The sequence below is a fragment of the Trichosurus vulpecula genome, chromosome 2, assembly GCF_011100635.1.
Source record: "Trichosurus vulpecula isolate mTriVul1 chromosome 2, mTriVul1.pri, whole genome shotgun sequence".
Taxonomy (NCBI): Eukaryota; Metazoa; Chordata; class Mammalia; order Diprotodontia; family Phalangeridae; genus Trichosurus; species Trichosurus vulpecula.
This window is the reverse complement of record NC_050574.1, coordinates 126,999,939-127,009,986: the sequence shown is the minus strand read 5'-3', so window position 1 is coordinate 127,009,986 and position 10,048 is coordinate 126,999,939.

Sequence of the window (10,048 nt, the reverse complement as noted above, 5' to 3'; positions counted from 1 at the left end):
TCTAGGATACTGTTGAACCCAAGGGAACGAAAAAGGTCACCAAGTGAAAGTGTAGAGAGAGAAGAGAAGAAGGCCTAGGAGAGGGCCCAGAGGTACATCTAGTGAGGGGGCATATGGATGATAAACCACCAAAGGAGGCTAAGTAATGTCACAACCCAGAGAAGAGAAAAGAGCCAGGAGAAGGGTGGTCAACAGTACCAAAAGCTGAAGAGAGACCAGGAATGATGATAGAGAAAAAGCTTTTGAATTTGGCAATTTAAGAGATCATTGGTAACTTGGAGAGAACAGTTTTAGTTTGTAATAAGGTTAAAAGGACTAGAAGGGGTTGGAGAGTAAGAGGAAGAAGCAACTTTAGAGAATGCTTTTTCTAGGAGTTTAGCTGTGAAAGGGAGGAGAGGTAAAGATATATAGTTTGAGGGCATGGCAGAGTGAAGTAAGGGCTTGTTTTATGTTTTAAAGATAAAGAAGGCCTTGGCTTGTTGGTAGGCAGTGGGAAAGGGGCCAACAGAGATACTGAACATTAAAGTCAGGGCTGATTGCGGGAGCAGCCTGCTGAAGGACTATCCATGAAAAGAGAGAACATCAAGCTTATTAGTAATGAGAGGTTGGCCTGATGGGTCACCTCTATCAAAGATGAGATTAAAGGAAAAACAGTTTTGAGTTAGGTCGGGATGAAGAGAGGGAGTTCGAGAGCAAATAGTTTGCTTCAGTCTGCATTCAGACTCCGTAATTCTTTCTCTGGATGTGGGTAGCTCCTTCCATCAAGACTCTTGGAGCTCTTAGAACCTTGCATTGCTGAGAAGAGCTAACTTATTAAAGTGAGTCATCACAGATCCCGTATATCTGTAATTATGCATAATGTTCTCCTGGTTCTGCTCCTCTCACTCAGCATCAGATCATGTAAGTTTTTCCAGGTTATTATGAAGTCCATCTGCTCCTCATTTCTTATAGCAAACAGTATTCCATTACATTCATATACCACAACTTGTTTAGCTATTCCCCAGTTGATGGGTATCCCCTTAATTTCCAATTCTTTGCCACCACAAAAAGCTGCTATAAATATTTTTCTACATATGGGTCCTTTTCCTGCTTGTACTATCTCTGGGATACAACCCGAGAAGTGGTATTGCTGGGTCAAAGAGCACACATTTTTATAGCCCTTTGGGCATAGTTCCAAACTGATCTCCAGAATGGTTTCATCACTTCACAACTCCACCAACAAGGCAGTAGTGTTCCAATTTTCCCGCATCTGACCCAGCATTTATAATTTTCCTGTTTTGTCATGTTAGCCAATCTGACAGGAGAGATGTGGTACCTAAGAGTTGTTTTGATTTGCATTTCTCTAATCAATAGTGATTTAGAGCATTTTTTCATATGACTGTAGATATCTTTAATTTCTTCCTCTGAAAACTGCCTGTTCATATCCTTTGACCATTTCTCAATTGGGGAATGACCCCTATTTTCTAAGTAAAGTGTGAAATGAGGTCCTTACTAGAGAATGTAGGTGCTATTCAGACAAATACAAAAGTGAAACCTGGACAGCTTACATTCTAAAGGAAGCGACAATACATGTTCTGTACTGGTGTGTTGATCAGGAAAGCAAGTTTTGGTCTGGGGAGTCACTAGGATGGTGAGTAAAGTCATAGGGTAGTTGTCAATCCCTTAGCAGAGGAATGGGTGGGGGTAGGGGAAGGAATGTTGTACAGGGTTACCACAGTTGCCACTAAATCAGAACAGCTAGGTCCCAAGATTGAATGCCAAAACCGAGTGGATTAAGTTCCTCAGAATGGAGTTGGGGGTGGGGCAGGAATGATTTCTGGACATCCTGTCTAGTAAATACTGTTACCTGCAAACTGCACTGATGGCAAAATATTGAGGCTAGCTGACTGGGGGTAGAGAGGTTCAGAACAGCTGTGAGGAACAATCCAGGGTCCAGTATGTGATAGATGGGCAGTAGAGTAAGAGGACAATGGATATGAGACAACTAATTATTGATTCAGGATGGGAGAGCAGGGTTGACTGCCTTGGAGAGTACCAGGGGGTGAGAGGAGACCAAAGTGAAGACCAAGAATAGGTTTAAGAGTGAGACGTAAGAGACAGGAGATTAGGTCAGGGTCAGATGTTTTGGAATTCTTGATCATTAAAAAGGAATGTTAGTGATGATGAGATTAGGGGTGTGAATGTCCCATCGTGTGGCTGATGTTGGGAATTAGATGAAGCCTAATGGCTGAGGCTGAACTTTAATCTGTGACAGGTTGGTAGAAATAGAATAGGGAGGGTAAGTCTCTGAGGTGACTGTTTTGGTACTTTGAACCCTTAAAATGAAGCTTAGGGTGATGCTGCTTGTAATTAAGCAGAGCACGGGAGCTGCCCCTGGTGTTGATGAGTTAAGCAATGAAAACTATCTCTACTTTGGTCTCTGAGCTGGCACGCTGGAACACTTGATTAGGAAGATTATCAGGGAACCTAGCCTCCAAATTCATTAACCATCAAAGCCCACCAGGAATGATGCAAAAGGAAAGGATTTTTTACCTAATGTCCTGGTAAATATGATTGTCCAGGGATGCCAGCTTCCTTCTTCCTGCAGGAGGAATGGTCCCCTCTGGGAGGAGCTGATTTGAAATGTAACATTTAAGATCCTGGATACAATTGTCACCCAAGGAATGCTTGCAGCAGGGTGAGAGCCAGATCATTTTCACTTCCAGGGGAGTATGTCTACTTAAATCTTTCTCATGGCTACTATTTTTAGGAGATCCAAACCCCTGCAGTCCACCCCTCTGCAGTCTACACTGTCTTGTAGTAAGCAGAGGCCATGTGACAGGATGCACCCATCCCAAGTTCCTTCTTTATCCATCAAGGCCTTAATCTCACCTGCTGACTTGTTTCATTTTGAAACTGACCTCTTAGGACTATATTCAAAGTAAGCCTTATTCCTGGCCCATTTTCCACCATTGGCAAATCAAGCTATGCTAGTTTGTTAAGAGAGTTAAATGCAAGAAACAAAAGACAGTCCTTAGGCTAAAAGTTTAAAATATAATAGGTGACAGGTCAAAAACATAAAGCAGACGTGAGAAATCACAGCAACAGGCCAGTTCTGTACCTAACTTGAAGAAGCTACATAGTAATTCCATGTAACAATATTATATAGATATGATCCAGAAGGTTAAGTTAATGATTAGAATGATCAGAGATGAGTGAAGTTCATCTTAAGAAAGCTTCATGGATGAATTTAGAAGTGGGGGAAGGGTATTCTGGGAAAGAGAACAGCCTTTATGAAGACAGAGGTCAGGAGTGAGCCACTCTCAGGCTGGCTTAACTGGGTGGAAGACATCTGAGCCAGGATGTAACAGGAGATCAGACCTGCTAGATCATTAGAAGGCAAATGACAGTGTGCCATATTTAGATAGAATAGCTAGAGAAAAGTGGTTCTTCATACCCGTAGGATCCATCTTCTGTTCTCAAAAGCTACTTATTCTTTCTTCTAACCTTCCTAGCTTAGAGGCCTAAGATTTCTGGAAACACAAGAATGGCTGGCTCATTTTTATCAGTGATACTTAAGAGGCAGAGATTGTGCCAATCAATTATTCATTTACTTGTTTCCAGCAACTTGACTACCGACAACTTTTCCTGGAAAGCTCTTGGGGCTAGTATAGTTGCATTGGACCAGGGAAATGAATAGCAGGGCCTGAGCGTCCCATCTGCATTTCCCAACCAAAGTGGCAAAAAGCCTGTTTTTACTAAGTGAGGCCTTAGCCTTTCCGTCTGAATCATATGGGCACTTGGCACTAATTATCTGGTAAATGCTAGTTTTCTTTGATTTTTCTTTCCTCTACCCTGGGTGCTCCTGAGACCAAGATATTAAGATGCAAGCTGTCCAGCTGCATGGTGAAGAGAAAAATGGAGTAGGGGTGGGAGGGGCATGAAGAAGAAAAGAGGAAAAACATGGAAGAAGGGGTTTGGGAGCATTTGAATAATCCCTTAGTGGTTTCCATTCCCCTCCCACCCACCCACTCCGTTCAAAATTCTGGTTTCCTATCTACTGTTCTAACCTAGGGTTACTCCATTGATCACAACCCCTTTGGCTAGGATTGGAAATGGGATAGGGATGCCTATAGGAACATAGGAAACAATTTCTAAAGCCACGTAACAGGTTTGTGACCACCAAGGCAAGTTTCATATAATTTTAGTTAGTCCAAGTCACTGGTATATCATACATGGCCCAGGAAAAAGGAAGAATGCCTAATGGGTGGAAAGTAAAGTTATCTTTAATCTCCTTGTCTTTGAACTAACTGAAGGTGGCTCTTGCTGAACTGAATGGACATTGCAGGAGAAGGGGGGAAGCAACTATATGCTTTATGTGTTAACTTTTTAGCCTTTAAGTTCCAATCAACATTTATTAAGCACCTACCATGTGCCAGGCACTGTGCTAAGCAGTGGGGATACAAAAAGTCAAAAGATATTCTCTGACCTCAAGGAGCTTACAGTTTAATGGGGAGATAACATGTAAACAATATATTCAAAACAAGCTATATACAGGATAAATAAAAATAAGGTAACAAAAGGAAGGCACTGGAATTAAGAGGGGTTGGGGAAAGCTTCCTTTGGAAAGTGGGATTTTTTTGGGAATCAAAGAAAACCAAGGAAGACAATAGTTGGAGTGAAGGAGGGAGATCCTTTCAGGCATGGGGTGGGGTGGGGAACAGCCAGAAAAAATACTGGGAGCAGAGAGATAAGGTATCTTGTTTGTGCTACAGCTAGGAGTCCAGTGTCACTGCATTGAAGAATACATTTGGGGGAGTGAAGCATGAGAAGGCTGGAAAGGTAGGAGGGAGCTAGGTTACGAGGGGAGCATTTTGTGTTTGCTCCTGGCCATGATAGGAAGTCACTGTAGTTTAGGGGTGGGAGAATGCAGGGAGTGTGACACAATCAGAACTGTGCTATAGGAAAATCACTTTAGCGGCTGTATAGAGAATGGGTTGGAATGAGAAAAGACTTAAAGCAGGCAAACTACCAGCAGGCCATTGCAATAATACAGGTGTGAGGTGAAGAGGATCTTCACTAGATGGTGGTATTAAAGGAGGGAAGGGGACATATTTGAGAGATGTTGTAAAAGTGAAACTGACAGGCCTTGGCATCAGTTTGAATGTTGGGCAGGGTTGGGGGGGAGCAGGGGGAGAGAGATGGTGAGGAATCAAAGATAACTCCCAGGTTGTAAACCTGAGAGACTGGGAAGATGGTGTTGCCTTCTACAGTAATAGGGAAGGTAGGTGGGAGGGTTTGGGGGGAAAGATAATGAATTCCATTTTGGACATATTGAGTTTAAGATGTCTACTGGACATCCAGTTCAAGATGTCTGAAAAGTAGTTAGAGATGCAAAATTGGAGGTCAGCAGAGAGATGGGGCAGGATAGGTAGATCTGAGAGTCTTCAGCATTGAGATGCTAATTAAATCCATGGGAGCTGATGACACCACCAAGTCAAGTAATATTAGGGAGAAGAGAAGAGGTCCCAAGACAGAACCCCTGAGGAATACCTCCTGTTAGAGGGTGTGATCTGGAACAGGATCCAGTAAAGGAGACAGAGAAGAGTCATCAGATAGAAGTAAGAGAGAATGGTGTCCTGAGAACATGGAGAAAAGAGTAGTCTACAAGTGTGAAAGGCTACAGGGAAATCAAGGAGAATAAGGATTGAGAAAAGGCCACTGGATTTGACAACTAAGAGATCATTAGTAACTTTGGAGAGAGCCATTTCAGTGGAGTGATAAGATCAGAAGCCAGATTGTAAGGGGTTAAGAAGAGAGAGAGTGGAAGCACTTACTGTACAAGGGGCAGAAGATACATAAGACTATAGTTAGCTGTGAAGGATCAAGATTTTTTCAGGATAGGGGAGACATGATGTTTCAACAATCTGACTAGCAGCTGCTGTGGGGGTGTAAAACCAACAACAACCAGCTCACAGAACACTGCAATCCCAGGTTCTTTTGATCTGCTTTACTAAGGAAACCAATGTTAAGGGGTTAACAATCTTACTTTAATCCAACACACAAATATCATTCACTTAGTTCAGGGGAAAAAGGCAGCATCCTGGACTTCAGAGCAAGTATAGTCAAGTTACAAACAGACCCAATATGATTCGTAGTTACCAAAATCTGAGTTCAGCCAGGAGTTCGACAAGGGCTGGCCCAGAGTCACGCAATACCGCTGCTGTTGGTCAGAGCTCTGAAAAAGAGAAAGCCAACCTCTGGTTTTATATCTTTTTCAGGGTCACGGGTGAGTCTCACATGCGACTCATCCATGTGACCTATGATCGGCACAAAAATGCAACTTAAACCCACGTGGTCTAAAAGCCTCTGATGTCACAAACATGTCACCCAAACCCATGTAAACTAGGCTTTCCCTTGAGGCAAGGAGGTCATCAAGGACTCCTAATTTAATCAAATAAAGGCCAAACTTTTCAAGGGCACTTGGTTGAATTAAGTGCTAAGAGCCCATTTTGATTGCCAATACACATGAGTATGTTTATAGGCAGTAGGAAATGAGCCAGTAAAGAGAGATAGATTGAAAATAAGTGAGAGAGTGAGGATGACAGAGGTGATCTGTTAGAGGAGATGGGATGGAATGGGATTGCTTGACCAAGTAGAAGGGTGAACCTTGGTAAGGCATAAGGCCACTTCATCATGTGAGGAGACAGTGGCAGAAGGCACCTGAGTGATAGAGGATAAGGAAGAGGAGAGAAGAGGTAGCTCAAGACAAATGGACTCATTTTTTTTCTGTAAAATATGAGGCAAGGATCTCAGCTGAGAGAGTGGAGGGAGGGGGAGCTATGGGAAGTTTGAGAAGGGATGAGGTTTGGAAGAGCCACTGTGGAGAGTGGGATAGTGAATTGAAAAGGGAGAGATTGTAGATTGCCTTGCAGTAGTGAAGGCCCAGTTGAGATTATATAACAAATTTGTAGTGAACTCAGTCATAATGGTTATGTGATTTTCTCCACTTTCGTTCAACAGCATGTATATAGGCAAAAGCCACAATGGTGGGAGTGATCCAAAGTGGAGGCTTAGCTGGGCTTAAATGGCAATACCTTAAGGAGACGGGATTCTAGAGAGGAGGACAGTATGGATTTGAATTGGTTCATCAAGGGGTCAAGATGGGGAGAAGAGGAGAGAGTGGCTAGTGCAGAGGAGATAGCTGGGAGATAACTGAGGGGTCAAGGGAGTGGAGGTTATGAAGAATAGGGTTTTGTAAGGAAGGCAGAGGAAGAGGTGAAAAATCAATATATTGTGGTCAGTTAAAGAGGATTTCAGAATTCTTGAACATAGAAATGGTACACTTATGGGTGATGGTGATATCAAAAGTATGACTATCTTTATGTTGGGTGGACGTTGAGTGGAAGAGTAGTTCAAAGGAGGTGAATAGGTAGAGGAACTGAGTGGTTAGGGTATTTGAGAGACAATTAGTATGTATGTTGAATTTCCCTAGTATGAAGGTAGGAGGAGAGAAAAACTGTGAGCCAAGTATCAAGCTTACTGAAGAAGAAAGGGGAATGACCTGGGAGGGCAGGGTCTGTGGACAACAGCTACCAGGATTTTAATTGAGTGGTAGATATGAATAACATGAACCTCAAAGGAAGAGAGGTTACTGAGTGATGTGGCAATGGAGAGAAAGGACCATTCAAACTTCCCCACCTATATGGAGTAAGTTGAAGAGAATAAGGAAAGGTGCAGCCAGTACTAGAAAAAATGGTCAGGGAAGCTGTGTCACTAGTAGGAAGCCAGGTTTCAGAAAGAGCTAGTAGATGGAAGAAGTGGAAGAGGAAAAGATCTAAGATGAAGGGAAATTTGTTGTCCATGGAACAGGCATTCCAGGGAGCACAGTGGAAGGGCTGGGTGGAATTAGGTTGAAATTTTGGAATGTGGGGGAAGGGAATAAGGAATTGGGTGGTAGGTGATATGGAATGGGGTTTGGATGATGATCAGCAGGAGTTCAGAGTCACTGGACCGTGAAAGGTAATATCAGGTGTGAGATATTCATTGAGTGAAGGGTGCCACTCCTCTTCCCTCAGAGGATAGGCACAACAGTAGAAGAGAAACCTCCAGTCAAAGAGAAGTTTGTCCTTTGCACCAGAAGTTCTCCACATTCCATTTGGGAGATTGGGCTGGCAGCAGGAGGAGAAAATTGCCTTGTGTTGGAACAGTTAGAAGTGGTTGCTTTGAGGGCAGGTGGAAAATTCCAGGCCTGTCCCAATAGCCTTTCCTCAGGGAACATACTTCACCTAGCAGTGGAAGAAACACCACTGAAGGGCAGGGAATCATCTCTCAGATATTGTGCCCTTTCACAACCTTTGTCTCAGGTAGGGAAGAGAAAGGTCTTAGTTTAAGATCTAGATAACCAAACCCACAAGAAAGAAATCACCTTGGGATAATTTATGGAGGAATTAAAAAAATGTTGAGTGACTTAACTGGCTTCTCCACAAACATAGACTAAATGAGAGCTTTTTACTAGGATTGGGCCAGGCTGCCTCCTCCTTTTCCTTCCTTTCTCTCCTCTGCCCATCTCTAGTTAGTCTCATCCTCTTGCTCCTCCAACACAGCATCTAGCCCCATGTTCCTCTCCTTCCAGGCTGAATGCTGCCACAAACAAAGGGATCTTTTCTATCACTTCTAGCAGCCTGACCTTAGAAAGCTCTAATTCAGAACAAGGGCCTGCCATTCCCCTTCATGGATCAGGGAGGAAACTCTTCAGAGTAGGAACAACAGCTGCCAAAGGAAGTTATATGAAAACAACAGGACTCCCTGTCCAAGAAAGCTGTCCATTGGCCTAAACCATCAGGGTATTCATGACCAAGTTTCTAAGATCTTAAAATGTCAATCTTGGGAAATATGGCAGAAGATGATTTGTGATTTTGTGAAAATCTCTGTGTGTGTGTGTGTGTGTGTGTGTGTGTGTGTGTGTGTGTGTAGATCTTTTTTTCCTAATTCTGCCAGGAGACGCAATGTAGTATATCAGAAAATACAACTGCTCAGTCTGGAGACCCAGCTCCCCATCTCTCCCACCATCTAGCTGTATTGCCTCCAGGAGGTCACTCTATGGGCTTCAGTTTCCTCATAGGTAAAATGGAGGGGGAAGGAGGAGTTAGGAGTTGGAAATGAGGTCTTAGTTTTAGACTCAGAAAACTGGGTTCAAATTTCAGCTCTAGTACCACCTGTGTGGCCTTGGTAATGTCATTTTACCATTTTTAGGTTCCTCATAGGGGTTGGGAGTAGATGATCCTTTTCTGGAGATACTTCTTAGCAATGAGATTCTGGGATTAATTTCTCTCAGCCTCTATTTCCTCATACTGTGAAATGTAAAGAATAATGGTACCTACCTCACAGCATTGTGAGGATCAAATTAGCATGTGTGTTTGCGTAGGAAGCACTTGGCAAACCTTAAAGCTCTAATATAAGTACTAGCTATTACTATTAATAAATTCCATGATCCTTCTTAGCTATAAATTTTCATGGTCTAAATTCTGACAATAACCAGTTCTAAAATTCCATTCCCGTAAAACCTGAGAAGTCAAGGAAAGAGCTGAATTGGGAATTAAGAAACCTGAGTTTAAGTCTGGCGCTGAACCTGTAATATGGGGACAATACTTGCACTACCTACATCACAAATTTGCTGTAAAAGTACTTTGAAACACACTGTAATGTGTTTGTATGTTATTATTAATAATACTTTATCAGTAGTATTTTTCTGGAGGCTACAAACTACAGTTTATTTCCTACCTAGAAGACTTGGAACAGTCTCTATCAATAACTCAGTCATAAATTCAAATCCCAGCATTTAGGCTCTATGTAGTGAGTGAGTGAGTGAGTGTGCGTGTGTAAATAAAGATGGAAGTGCCTTACACGTATTCAGATCTTTGCCCTGAAAGAGTGGGAAGAATCAGACTGGGAGAAGAAATGGGGCCCTTCTGAAATGTGGAAATTTTAGAGAGATTCATCCAAACTGACAACATACAAAAAGGGGACCCTGGTAGCTGCCTCCTTACCAGGGCGTTTCAGGGGGGTG